Raw genomic sequence first — 13,632 nt, forward strand, 5'->3', positions numbered from 1 at the left:
GATTTATTCTTTATTGTTCCTGAAATACACCCAGAGGCCTTTGGCACCTGGCACCAGCAGAGCATCCAGCCCAAACCCCGAGTACACACCAACCAGGCTCTCTGGGACCTGGGCCAAGCCAGCCGGCATGATGGGCCCTGGGGTCAGACCCAGCAGCCAGGAAGGGAGGCCCAAGATCCCACCCACTCCCAGCCTATGGTCCTAGAGCTGTTCTCAGACTACGGAGGCTGGGCTATTTGGGGAGATGGAGACGCTTGCAAGGTTTCTGGGAGGGCTAAACTAAACCTTTCTGCTCCTCCCATGCACGAGTGACTCCCCAGCAATCCCCCCCAACACACAAACACAGTGGACCCCCATGTGCCTATCGCCCTGCACAGCAGGGCCTCGTGGCTCAGGCTGGGCTTCTCGCTACCCTGTAAAGTGTTTGGAGAGGGAGGCCTCAGAGGGGTCTTCCCCACCCTTCCCAGCCCAAAATATCTCCCCTATCAGCCAGCTAATGGTGCCTGAATTCCTACCATCAACACTTCATTCCGAGGGTCAAAGCATTGTTCCCTGTGCACATGAAAATAGCCAGGAGAAGTGTGGGAGCTGCCTGGGAAAAAGACAGGGCTTTGGGGTCAAACAGGATGTGTCCTGGCTTCTCCAATCACCTGCCTCTCTGTGGGCCTCAGTTTCCCTACCAGTAAATGGGCACAATATCTTCATCTCATAGTTATTGTGGGATTAAATGAGGGTTTTATATATATATATATATCATGTATGAAGTGCCTGGCACAAAGTAAGAGCTCGATAAATGTGATTTCATTTCCCCCTTGCTGGGCAGGGGCAGATCATTCATTATTAGTCTTCAACACCTGGAAGGGAATGAAATGGCCTCTTCCAGTTCCACAGCCGGCTGAGAGCAGGGCTGACCAGACAGCAACAGGACAAGGGGACTAGGAATCCCAGCAACAGTGCTGGGCTCTGCAGGCATCTGGCCTAGGGACCCAGGAGGAGCACACTCAGCACAGGCCTCCCCAGAACTCAGCTGCGCCAGCAGGGCCTGCAGGGACATGGCAGGACAAGAGTCCCCAGATAAAACCTGGCAGAGCTTCCAAGCCCATAGTGGAGCCTCCATCCTCCTGGGCTCCCTCTAAGAGCAATGAAAGGGAAAGTGCCATCACCTGAGGGAGGCTGGGGAGAGGGTGGTCACAGAAAGTCTGAACAGGGATGCCAGAGGCACCGGGGCCTGCAAGGAGCAAGTAAGCCTGCCCCGAGGCCACTACAGTGAAAGTCCCACAAGTAGAAGTGCCCGCCTGGTTATTTTTGGTACCTCTTCTGCCCAAAGCCAGCAAGGAAAGGCAGCTGCTAGCAACCTGGAAGGGCTGTTTACACTCAAGTGTGCAAGCACTGTGCAAGGACAATAAGAGCACCAGCAGCCACCGTGCAGAGGGGCCTCTGCCCCGTCTTCCTCTCCCGACTGTCCCTGTACCGTCCAATCTGCACGCTGCACAGCCCTCAGAGCATGGGTACTTCTGCTTTCAGTCAGATCCAGTCTCCTAACCACAAAACTCACTCACACACACACAAACAGACAAATAACTATGGAGCCAGCTGAAGACTGGGCCACACCCAGGAGCCGAGACAGTATTCCTCTGGGCTCTTCCTGCACTGAAGCGGCCCTTCCCCCGTTTCGAAACTGGGAGGGGCAGGGACCAGGGGCAGGACAGAGGAGCCTTTCCTCTGTGAAGCGAAAGTGGGGATAGTCTATGGAACCTCAAGGAACTCGCTGCCTCTCAGCTTCCCCATTTGAAAGTGAAGGACTAGATGTCCCAAAGTGTTTTCCAGCTCTGGGTAACTCCTGGGAGCTGGAGAGCCCAGAACTAGGACCCAGGGCCAGCTGAAGAGGTCAGACAAAGCCAGGTCAGGTGGGATGGAGGATCTGAGGCCAGCCAGATGCGCCCCAAGAGCTGCCGGCAGGCTGGGGGGAGGAGGAGGAGGAGGAGGAAGGGGGAGAAAGGCCAGACTACTTGCACTCGCAGGATTTTGAGTTATCACTCAAGCCGTTTCTGAGATCTCTTCTGAGTTCCAGGGCCTTGCCCTCCCAGGAACTGGCAAATTCTGGCAACAGCAGGCTGGCTTGGGGTCTCTGCCCAGCTGCTGGGAAAAAGCTGGGAATCGAAATCCCTCACTATTTTCCTTCCTCTCTGGACCCCATTTCCCCAGAGAAGATGGGTGGCCTCAGAGGGAACCCCCTTCTGGCTGCAAGCCTGTTGTACTTCCCTCTCTCCAAGCTTTGGCCAGGACAAACCTGCCCTGGTTGCTCCCCTCCTCCCTTCCTGAGACTCCTAGAGGAAGAAGCATTGCCTGGAAAAAATAACACTCACCCCAAGCTCCCTGTGGCTGGAGAGAAAGGCAGAGGGAACAGGGAGCACCTTCCCCGGCTGGCCATAGCACCAGGATCCGTTCCAGGAAGAGCAAGATCAAGAACCACTGCCTGGGACGGCTCAGGCCTCCAGCCCCTCTCCTCCCCACCAGTCCCCGAAAACCACAACCAGTAAGTTGAGTCCCGCAGGGAGCCCCCGACCCTCACCCCTGCAAAACTCCAGCTCTCTTCAGACATGTGTTAACTTTCTTCTTATATAATATCTTGGTGTTCCCCCCACCCTCCCACTCCACCCTTGCTACTTGGTGAAACAGCCAAAGTGCTTTTAGGAGCAACTCCCACCCCAGGCTCCACCCGAACTCCATTGAGGTCACACTGAGAGGCTTCAGGTGAAGCGAAGACAAGGGGATTTTTTCCTTGGCTTAGAAAGCAGCCTTCCTCCCACCCACGTGAGCAGTTCAGCCTGAGGCCTGGGCGGGTAGGTTCCCGAGAGCACAATCTGTTCTCTGGGAAGCTGAGCCCTTAACCCTCCGCTGCAGGGACAGAATCCCTTGCAAAAGTACACAGGCAGCACGGTCTGGGCTGGTCCAGGCTGGAGTGCATCACACAGTTTTGCCCAGGGCCTAGGGAGTTCGAAAATGAGCTTCATTTACATAAGCCCAGTGGCCTGGAAGGCTACCCTCCTACCACAAGCAGGACACCCTTCATTTCCTTTTCCCTGGAAGGAGCAAAAGGCAAACAGGAGCTGGGCTTGGTAGGAACTGGTGAAATGCTAGCCATCATCTGTTGAGTACCTACTGTGTGCCAGTCACGTTGCATGCACGATCCTGTTTAACCTTTGCAGCAACCCTATGAGTAATTATTATCATCCCCATTTTATAGGTAGGGAAACTGAGGCTCAGGAAGTTAAGCAATGCTCAAAGCCACACAGCAAGTGGGGAAGCTGAAGAACGAACCTCTGCCCAGGCCTCATTCCTATGCCCCTGCCAGGCTTCCTTCAGAGTCACTGCCCAGGTTATCGTCCACACACCATCCAGGAATGGTGTTCTGAGTGCGGGGACGGAAGGAGGTGTGCACAAGTTTTGCCTGATGGCTCTGGAATCTGAATTGATGTCCCACTAACTGTTATTGTTCCCAAGTGTGTGACTGTGAGAGCCCCTGTAAGTGTGCGTGTGTTGGGGGTGGAGGGAGGGTGATCTGGATTCCAAAGAGCAGTTTCCAACACCGAAGTTATGCTGTAATGCTTCTGATTCATAAAATGAGCTCACAGTCTCACGATATCCTGAATGTTGCTTCGAATGCAAATGCAGATCCCACAAATAAGAAATGGGGATTTCAGCACACTCCACCCAGCTCGAGGAGTTTATTTAGTTCAGCCCCACATAGCCAGAGCGATCCTGCCTGTGCAGAAGCAACTCTTCCAATGGAACACGAACCCTGGCTGCATTTCCTGCAGGCTGTGGAGTGTCAGGGAAGAATGGAGCCCCCAGGCTGCTTCTATACTAATTCGAGCACACACAGGAAGGGTGCCAATTGGCCTGGCCAAAGGAAATGCCCAGGTTAGCAGATTCCCAGGCAGGAGGCTCCAACACTCTTTCACCCTGAGGTCCCATTGGGGTCAGGATTACTGGGACACACTCTCCAGAAGGCCAGCCATAGGGCAGTGCCAGGAGACTGGGTTCACCAGCATCAGATTCACACATGGACCAACCCTTTTGAAAGCAATGGCACAGTATGAATCCCGCAGCAGGACTCACTGGGCCCACCACATGCTAAGTCCACGTTTTCTGGATGGAGATCTTTCATTCATTTGTTCAGCTAACACATACTAAACACCTACTAGATGCCAGACACTGTGGGAACAACATAGAGCATATGCTAGAGCAGAGCTATGATAATACTGAAATGTGCTTTCAACATTTGATGTATATGTACTAACTTGCAAAATCCTCACCTCGACTCTTTGAAGGTATAGGAACTCTAGCTCCCAGTTTGTTTTGACCACCACATTACAGTATGTACACAAATGACTATATAAGGTGGAAATGAGTATTCAGAAGAAAGCTGAGGCTTCTCCAAAGAAGTGACATTTGAAACAGGATTAGAAGGATACGCAGGAATCTCCCAGCTACTTGTGGCCATCCCCATTCCACCAGGAGCAAGGTTTCCTTCTGGGAGACCCAACTGCAGGAGAGGGGCTATCAATGCCAAAGATTCCTGGACTGGACCCACTCCCCTTCCAGGATACTCTGCTCCATGCTCACCCCCCTGCCAATCCTTCTCCCACTCAGGGGCCCAGAGGCCTTGGCTCCACTGGGCACCCCTTCCCTGAGTTCTGCAGCCACAGGAGGCCTTCAGCTGAAATCTGTAACTGCATATTGCCTTTTTGTTTCTCCATTTATTAAAAGCAGCAGCCCACAGGGCTAAACACTCAAGCTATTTTTAAATCCCACATTTAAAAGTTGAACTCTCATCCCCATGGGCACTCCAGGGCACTCTTTCCTAGCGTGGGGTGAGGGGCTGACAGAGCCAGGAGGAGTGTGGGTTCTTCCCGATGCTTGGAGAGACCACACTGGCAGTGGTCAGGTTGTCCCAGAGCAAGCTGCATGGTTGGGGAGCGGGGGGGAGGAACCCTCCAGGTTCTTCACCCCGCCTGGCCTCTGGGAGCTACTCAGACCCGAGTAACCTGCCAGAGGCCAATCCAATTAGAGTGGAGACTGGGCCAGAACCATACAATGAGATGGTTTATCACAGTAACTGAGTGTTTACACCCCTATTATTCGCTGTCCAGAGCCGTAGGAAAAAGAGGATCCACAAATTCCCAACCAGGGATGGTTTCTCCTTTCCCCTTCATCCTGAAGCCATCTAACAGCCTGTGAAAAGGGTGCATTTCTCTGATGTTAAAGTGGCACATGCACACCATCCCTAGGAGGTTCTGGAGCAAGACAAGTGGTTTCCTTCCCTTAGCCAGGGCCCCACAAGGGAGAAGAGGCTTCTCCTCAGAGCTGCGTTTCTTCCACCTTCATCAGGCTTCCAGTCTCAATCCTGAAACTGCAAGGCCAAGGAGGGGCCAGACCTCCAGGCTGCCACCAGGCCAGGCTCCCCCTGTTGGAGCAGGCCAGACCTTCCCTCCCTCCAGCCACAGCTGCCAACAGGGATCCCCTGCACACACGTGCCTAGGCGGCCTCCAGAGTCACCCAAGGCCTGCCAGCTCTCCCCCATCCCACCGTCCCCTGAGCGAGGCTGCACAGGCTGGCACACAGGTCCCAGGTGGGACGGTGGAAGCAGGAAGTAGCCACTAAAGTTGTGACCAACAAAGTTTTAAACGGGGGAGAGTAACTTCCCCTTTCATCCTTGCAGCAGCTCACTCTGGAGGCTGGGCTGCAATACCCAGGGGCTCCCACTTTAGAGTGGCAGTTATCTCCTCTAGGTCTGCCTTCCTGAGGCTTCCTTGGGGCTGAGGCTTGAAAGCGTCAGGCCCTTATCCAGAAGCCTGGTGGGGGCCCTAGAGGTGCAACTTGGTGCACACGCTCCTGGATGTGTGAGTTGTAAGGGGGGTATGACTACCGCCACCAAGCCGGCCTTACGCAGGCTCCAGAAAAAAAAACCCGGGCTCCCGAGTTCCGCACAGGCACCACCAAACGCAGCACAAGGTGAGGCGGCGGGAAAGCTCCGCAGGCCGCAGCTGCACGGGGCGTGAGGGGTTGGGCGAAGGATGACAGGTCTGAGGTGCGCCAGCAGCCGGCAGCACCGGGGTGCGCGGGGTGAGGCCGGTCCGCCCGCCCTAAACGCTCCAGCTTAGGCCTCAGCTGCACTGGCCCCGGTTCCCTGCCACCCCTGCACCTCTGTCCCCCAAACTCCGGGCGCGCGTGCAGTTTCCACGTCCGCTCTCGGGTGCACACGGGAAGGGGAAAGGGTTCCCGCACCAAGTTCCCGCAGCTCGCGAGACCCTCCCGTACCTCCCGGACCCAGGCTCGGTCACGCAAGCCGGTCCTGGCGGACACCACGTTTCGCTCAGGCGGAGGAGGAGCCGCCGCTACCGCCGCGGGCCCGGAGGCTTGGGAGGGTTTTCCTGCCGGGGCCGCGCCCGGGTGGGCGGGGGCCGCGCGCGAGCTGCGTAGCTGCACAAACACGGCGGGTTGGCGCTGCACAGGCACTTGCGGGCGGGGGGGTGCGGGCCGCCGAGGGGGCGGGCGGCGGGGCGGCAAACGCACGTACACAAGCGCGCGCCCCCACCCCCGGCCGCTCCGGCAGCAGAAGTTGCCGCGCCGCGCCCCCCGTGGCTCCGCGCCCCCGCTCCGGGCCGCGCCTGCAGAGCTGCAGCCCGCGCGCCCAGCCGCCACTGCTTGCGCGCAGCCCGGGGTCCCTTGGCCGCCGCAGCCAGTGCGGGCTCTGCGCCGAGCCGCGTGCAGGCCTCGGCCGCCGGCCCAACAGCCCCACTTACCCTGCTCCTACCCGAGCTCCGGCATCGGCTGTCCCCTTTCCGCCGCGGGCCGCCGCCTTCGGTCGCCTCCCAGGCTCCAGCCGCCTGCACGCACTCCCGATTTTAAAAACAAACAGGCGCCGCCGCCTCCCCGCGGCGCTCGCAGAATTTCCGCCAGCTCGCGCCTCCCGAGGCCGGGAAGTTTGCTGGCAGGGCCCGGGCGGGACGCGCGGGCTGTCACCCCTAGGTCCCGGCACAGGAGCCTCGGCGCAACCCGCGCCCGTGGTGTCCGCCTCGCGATCGCTCTCCCTCCCTTCGTGTCACCCCCCAGTCCTGCGATGCAGTGTCAGGATTGCACTGCTCTGACTCATCGGTTGAGCTCACAGCTTGAAAAAAAAAGAGAGAGAGAGAGAGGGCGAGAGGCAACAGCGAAGGAGGAGGACTCTCTGGCGTGCTACAAAGGATTGCACAACTCGGGGCTGGGAGCGCGGAGCGCCCAGCGGCGGGCCGGCGCGCGCGGCACGGCGGCGAGCAGGAACCAGCTCTACCACTTCATCAGCACAACTGTCTCGGGTCTGCCTCTCAGCCAGCAGGCCCGGCGCCGCCCACTTCCTGCGACCAAATAAGGCCGGAGAAGGCGTCTTTAAACCTCCGGCGGCTGCCCAGGCTGGGGATTTCCAGCAGACCTCACCTCCACTCCCAAGTCAGTCGTCACCCTCCCCCAGCCCAGGCCGGCGCCCCCGATGGCTTTGCTGGAACCAACAGGCCACGCGGCTCGTTCCTTTCACACCAAGGTCAGGACGAGACGGTGACGAAATGTTTGGAAACCCAGCGGGCCTGCCAGGAAAGTATGTGTGTGATGTTGGGGAGGACACAAGTCGCTTTCTTCCACAAAGAAAACTCTCGTTTTGGATACGGTAAAGCATGCTTAATCCTCTCCAAGGCACTTCATTCACAGTCTCCCCAAGCTTCACTTTTTGGCTTATCAGCATCCTAGTGGTGGTAAGGTTATTGAGAAACTGCTCCCAGCCCCTATGAAAGACCCATGTCTTGATTACTTAGGTGTGAAAAGCTCCTTGGTTTAATTCTAGCAACTGAGGCCCAAGTTAGGCAGCTTTTGACTGCATGCCTATATTTCGCCTACCTTCCCTACCATCCCCTGATGCCTCCTTAACTGGCGGGAAGATGGGAAACCTTTCTGCTACTCAGGAGGTTCTTGCTGGCCCCCACATACGATGAGGCTCCAGGGCCAGGGGAAAGTCCTGGGGAGGGAGCCCTTTTTTCCTAGTTCCTTTCATTTGTTTTTGTTTTTGTTTTTTCTTTTCCCCAAGGAGATGGGTCAGAAGGATATTTTTCTTTGAAGGAAAAACCACTGAAGAATACACTGTGTCCTGGCAGCTGCTTTTCCCCTGTGGCCAGTCGTGAGAAGCAGGTGCATCCCTTGCTTTCTCAGGGGGAAGGGGAGGGGCAGCAGATTCTCACGTCCCTCTGAACCTGCAGGGCAAGGACCTTCCCCACCACGCCCCTCCCCCTGCCCCCAGTGGATGAGAGAGATGATACTGGTACCTTCTGCCTAGAAACCTTCAGAACCCCACACTTGCTTCTAAGGGGCATGACCTTCCTGTCCTCTTCCATCCCTTCACTGGTGGGAGCACCTGTGTGCATGTGGCGCTCACACCTTACCCAGGAGGAAAAGGGCTTATCTGCACCATGGTATGACAGACATGTCACAGTAATGACAACTTAGTCTCATCTGCAAAATAAAGATAATTATGCCAGGGGACTGGACCGGATGACCTTTTAAAATTCCTTCCAGTTTAAAATCCACGATTCTGTGATTGTAAGAAATGAATGGAGGAGCCAGGGAAACGACCTCCAACAAAGAAAAGCCCAGGCTCTCGGATTTAGCATCTGCTCTGACAGTATTGTTCCTGACAATTCTCAAAGGATGTCCCCACACACAGCCTACTGAACAACCCTGTGTGTGAGAGAGTTTCATTCCGCTCATTTTATGGATGCAAACATTGAGGTTCAGAAAGGTTGAGTGACTTGCACAAGATCACAAAGCAAGCCAGTAGTCTGTCATCTCTCTGTTCCTCTTCCCATCTCCCCTAGAGGAAGGCAGTGGGCAATTGAGGGACTGGGACGCTCAGGCATGCTGGCCCCCAAGTAGAGGCTGGACTCTCAGGACTTCTGGCAGAGCTTCTGTGTAAAACTTTTTTGTTTTTTCCATTTGTCTGATTTTTTTCCTCCCCGCTGACACCTCATCCAAGTGAGGGAAGCAAAAGCAAAGCCGCCTGGTCTGCAGTGCTCACTCCTCTGCAAACCTGCAGCCATCCCGACCTCCCCTTTGGGCCTGGCCCCCAGAGCTGGCCTCGAGCCAGTCCAGAGCAAGTCCCCCGACAGCCAGTGTAGACAAGCCCAGGGATGTTCCCCACCAAGCAGAACCCTGGCTGGGGAGCACATTTCTAGAACAGCCTGCCACCATGAAGCCAGAGCCTAGTCTCCAGGGAACAAGTGGGAGCCGCTCCAAAGGGCACTCCTCAGCCTTGTCCCGCCAGGACTTCCTCTCTGTCCCACGCCGGGATGCTGGGCCAGGCCCAGGAAGCAGCACAGGGAGCAGAGGTAGGTGGCAGGATGCACGAGAAACAGAAGTCAGTGACCTGGAACAGCCCTGCTCATCTTGGAGCAGCTCATGCTCACAAAGGAAGAGAGGGAGGAGAAACGGCATGTGCGTGTGTAGGGGAGGAGGGCCCAAGACTGTCCCAGATGGCCCCTGCCTGGCAGGAGAAGTCTCCCTCCCAAAGGCAGGCAGCTGAGGATGTATAAAGAAAGCTGCAGCTCTTCCAGGAAAGCCCTGGAGGTCAGTTTTGCTGCAGATATGACAGTGCAGAATCACTGACATGTGAAGTGAAAGTTTTGGTTTTAGAAGCTCCAGCCCTTCCTACAGAGGCAGCTAAGAAGGGTGCCCTCTGGGTAAGAAAAAAATAAAGGTGTTCCAGGGACCTTACCCATACAGCGGACTTTTCTCCACCAGCAAGCTTCTTTACAAACTGCAGAAAAGAGAGAGGTACAGAGCTCCAGTTCCCAGGGAGTGCATCTGCTGAGAAACACTCCAGGAAGCAAAGCACCCTAGACAGGATTTCAAACTCTGGGTCCCAGTGACAGTAGAATATGGCATTAGAGAGGCTTCCTAGAATGGCATCAGCTCTCTGGACTCCGCTCAGAGTGATCCCTCACTGCCCTTGAGTGGTCATCGTCAGCATCCACTTCTGGGACAACTTGAGAGACCATTAAGAAGCTTCCAAGGGTGAATTTTGCGGTATGTGAATTATATCCCAATAAAGCTGTTCTTAAGAGAAAAAAAAAACAAAGCTTCCAAGGAAGCCAGGTTCTCACCACCCATCCACTTGCCTCTAACTTTCTGCTTCCATCATTCACGATTTAAAAGAGGAGTTTTCTTCACCCCAAACCCCATGCCTGCTTTCCTGTCCTTTTTCCATTGTCCTTTCTCTGTCAGGACTTTCAGTCGAGGCCAGCACACATGGTGTGTTTAAGTGAATAACCAACCTTTACAGGAATGTGGGGAATAGGGGGTACAAATACCTTTGAGGAAATCCCAAGTCCACAATGCTGGGTTCCTTATGTCCCTTATGTTCCTTGTGTCCCTGTTGTCATTTCCCTTTTCAGAATAAAGGTACTACCTCTAGGACCTCATTACCTACAGTTAAAACAGAAGAAAGACAAGGTTGTAGAAAGAACAGGGAACCAGGACTGAGTTTGGGTCCTGCCTAACTAAAGCCAACCCACTGTGTGATCTTAGGAAAGTTGACACTTACCTTCTCCAAGTCTTGCATTTTGGCTCCCTAGGAGATGTACTGTAAGTATTTGCTACACAAACAATAAAAGAATGCCTGCTTTCTAGGGACTTTGGAGACTCACAAGGACAAGAAAACTGCTTTATCATGCTATGTACCTATAAGAGGTTACAATTTTTTTTTTTTTAATGTTTTACCCTATATCCCCTTCTCCCAAAACTAGCTTCTCCCTTTCAAAAACCTAGTCAAGATTCTTCTTCCTCTGAAATGACCCCAGGTCCACCCCCATCAGCCTCAGGGTGACCCTATGCTGGGCTCTGCCCAGAGAGACTCTTTCCAACACTGACTCAATGTCCCATCCAGGTGTCTCTCCAAGGCTTCTGCCCAGTCCCTGCTCTTTGTGTCCTTCCCTCCAAGCTTTTCCACTGTGCGCCCACCCAGCCCGAATAGGGACACTCCTTTGATGCCTGTGCCTTCACCCCTTTTTTGGCTACGTCCTTTCTGAGGGAGCAGGGAGCTCAAAACCCCAGCTGTGAAGTTAAGCCACCGTGTGCTGAGAAGTCCCTGCACTGTCTTCTCTTTTACCCGTGAAAACCCAGGGGGCCCTCCGCCTGAGTTCACAGTTACCTCACCTGTTCCGGGCCAGGGCCGTGCCTGCCGCAGCAGCCTACAGCTGTCCTCATCCCGTGGCCCTCCTACCCCCGCCTCCACCTCCCTCTCTCGCAGGCCTGGGCTAGGTTCTGAGTGCCTTTGTCAAGCCTGAGAGGGAACTTCTGCAGATGTCCCCAGTTGCTGCTGTCACTCTAGGAGAGACGTCTGGCTGGGGATAGGGAGAAGGACAAAACAGGTGTGGCCACCACGGAGGGTGGGCCGGCAGGGCCACGGGGACAGAAACACCCTTTCTTCACAGAACCAGAGCTGCCAGCTTCCCAAAGGCCTCGTTTCAGCACAGTCCCACGTCCCCTGCAGAACCAGCCCCAGAACAGACTTCTTCACGATCTGATTTCTGGAGCTCAGGCTCCCTACCTTGTGTTTGTGGGCCAGGAGGAACGGGCCCTCCGAGATCCAGGGTGTGCACTGGGCATGCTTTAAGGCATTATTTTTAAATGAAAACAAATACAAATGATGCGCCTTGGACTAGAAGCCAAAATTCATATTCATGGGAATGTCCAGGTTAAGAGCACAGGCTGAGACCTGAGTCCAATTCTTGGCTCACACTAGCTTGATGAGCTAGTGTGAGCAAGTTTCTTGAGCAAGTTTCTTAACCACTTGGTTTTCTCATGTGCAAGATGGGGATGATAAGAGCTTAAAACAGTGCCTGGCGTACATTAAATCTTCCTAAGTATTGACTACCATTTTTTCTCATCTCCTAACTGATCTTCTAGTCTTGCACACCTATCACCCACACTGCCATCAGAGTGATCACATCCCTTTTCAAGACCTCCCATCATCTACTGCAAAAAGTTGAGACTGTTAGCCAGACTGTTAGGCACTTGCAGTTCTGGAATGATCTGGCTCTGCCCTACTTCCCAGCCCCAGGCCCACATAGCCTAACAACCTGAAGTTCCCCAAGATGCCTGCTTTCTCACACGTGCTCCTCCTCCCCCCACTTTCATGCACAGGTAAACCCGCCATACCCTGGTCCTGACTTAAGCTTAATGGTAGCTCTTCCAGGAAGCCTTCCTTGACTCCTCCAAGCAGAGCACGGCCACTGCAGTGTACACTGCTGGAGCCCTCCCAGAGCCCCTTAATCAGGTTGGTGCACTGTGAGTGCAGCTACTGCGAGTATTGACTCCCAGCTACTGTGAGTGTTGACTGCTAAGGGCTCACAGCTGCCCCCTTCTCAAAGGGAGCCTTTGCTAGGAGAGAGCACTGCAGCCAATGATTGACAAGGGGGGGAGGGGGGGAGAGGGGTGGGTCCAAAAGAAAGGTGGGATCAAATCTGTGGTGATGCAGTTCCTATTGCAGGGCTCCCTGTGGTATCTGGCTGAAGCTAGCTCCAGCTGCAACACGTCCCTCCTTGCTTAGCTTCTTCCCCAGCCCAAATCTGCTTCCCTCACTTCCTGCCTCCTGGGAGAACTTAAATCAATCCCAGGTACCCCGAACTGTCTTGGTCTCTGTCCCTAAGGATCAGACCAGCCACTCTCTCTCCTAACTCCCATGGCACGGTCTGTTTATCTTGACTCCATCCCCTACACCTTGCTCTACAGCTGCTTCCTGCACCATCTCCCTACTAGGTTCAGAGCTTCTGAAGGGCACAGCCTAGATCTTAGTCACCTTGTATCCCTGGTGCCTATGCAGTGCCTGCACATGCTGGGTGCTTAGTAAGTGCTTGTTGATAAATGCACAAATAACATTTGGGGAATTCTGAGGTAGGCAATAAAATGTAAGTATTATTATCACTACTTTTATTACTATTCTGTTTCTTCCATTCTAAGATGCACACTTCCCCCCATTTTAATATCTCTGAATATTAAAGGATGCATCTTACAATTGATAGCACATCAAGGTTTAATTAGCAGCATTTTCTTTTTCATAGTTGTAAATAAAATAATGGTCTTTTATAATCACTGGCTTCTTAGGTTCAGTGGTGTATGGTATTATTATTATTTTTGGCCATGCCACACAGCTTGTAGGATCTTAGTTCCCCGACCAGGGATCGAACCAAGGCCCCGGCAGTGAAAGCACTGGGTCCTAACCACTGGACCACCAGGGAATTCCCTGTATGCTGCTGCTGCTACTACTACTACTACTACTACTACTACTACTACTACTACTACTACTACTACTACTACTACTACTACTACTGAGACTGGATCTCCTGGATTGTGCGGACTGCAAGGCAAAGTCCACAGAGCTAAGTCCCCATTACCTGAGCTCAGTAGCTGTCAGGCAAGCTCTCATAAAGTGACCTGCATTTGCCCAGGGACCAGAAGGACCCCTGTGTCCAAACACCTCTGGAAATTCCCATGAAAGCAGGCCAATGTGATGTGGAACAAGCTCTGGACTGGGAGTCAGGAAAGCAA

General features: G+C 54.2%; 1 protein-coding gene across 5 annotated transcripts in view; it reads right to left on the reverse strand.

Annotated features, from left to right (window-relative positions):
- MIDEAS (mitotic deacetylase associated SANT domain protein) overlaps positions 1-13,632 on the reverse strand; it is a 66,907-nt gene that overhangs the window by 34,119 nt on the left and 19,156 nt on the right. The window contains exons 1-2 of one of the 5 annotated variants that reach the window (XM_061181023.1): positions 10,395-10,440; positions 9,800-9,841 (exon numbers count right to left, since the gene is read on the reverse strand). The exons of 1 other annotated variant lie outside the window; for it this stretch is intronic. The gene's annotated coding sequence lies outside the window, so the exon portion shown is untranslated. Of the gene's footprint in view, positions 1-6,809; positions 7,340-9,799; positions 9,842-10,394; positions 10,474-13,632 lie in introns of those variants that run through there. 3 more of the 5 variants (XM_061181024.1, XM_061181022.1, XM_061181020.1) reach the window with 3 other exon arrangements.

This window comes from Eubalaena glacialis, chromosome 2 (assembly GCF_028564815.1).
Source record: "Eubalaena glacialis isolate mEubGla1 chromosome 2, mEubGla1.1.hap2.+ XY, whole genome shotgun sequence".
Classification (NCBI taxonomy): Eukaryota; Metazoa; Chordata; class Mammalia; order Artiodactyla; family Balaenidae; genus Eubalaena; species Eubalaena glacialis.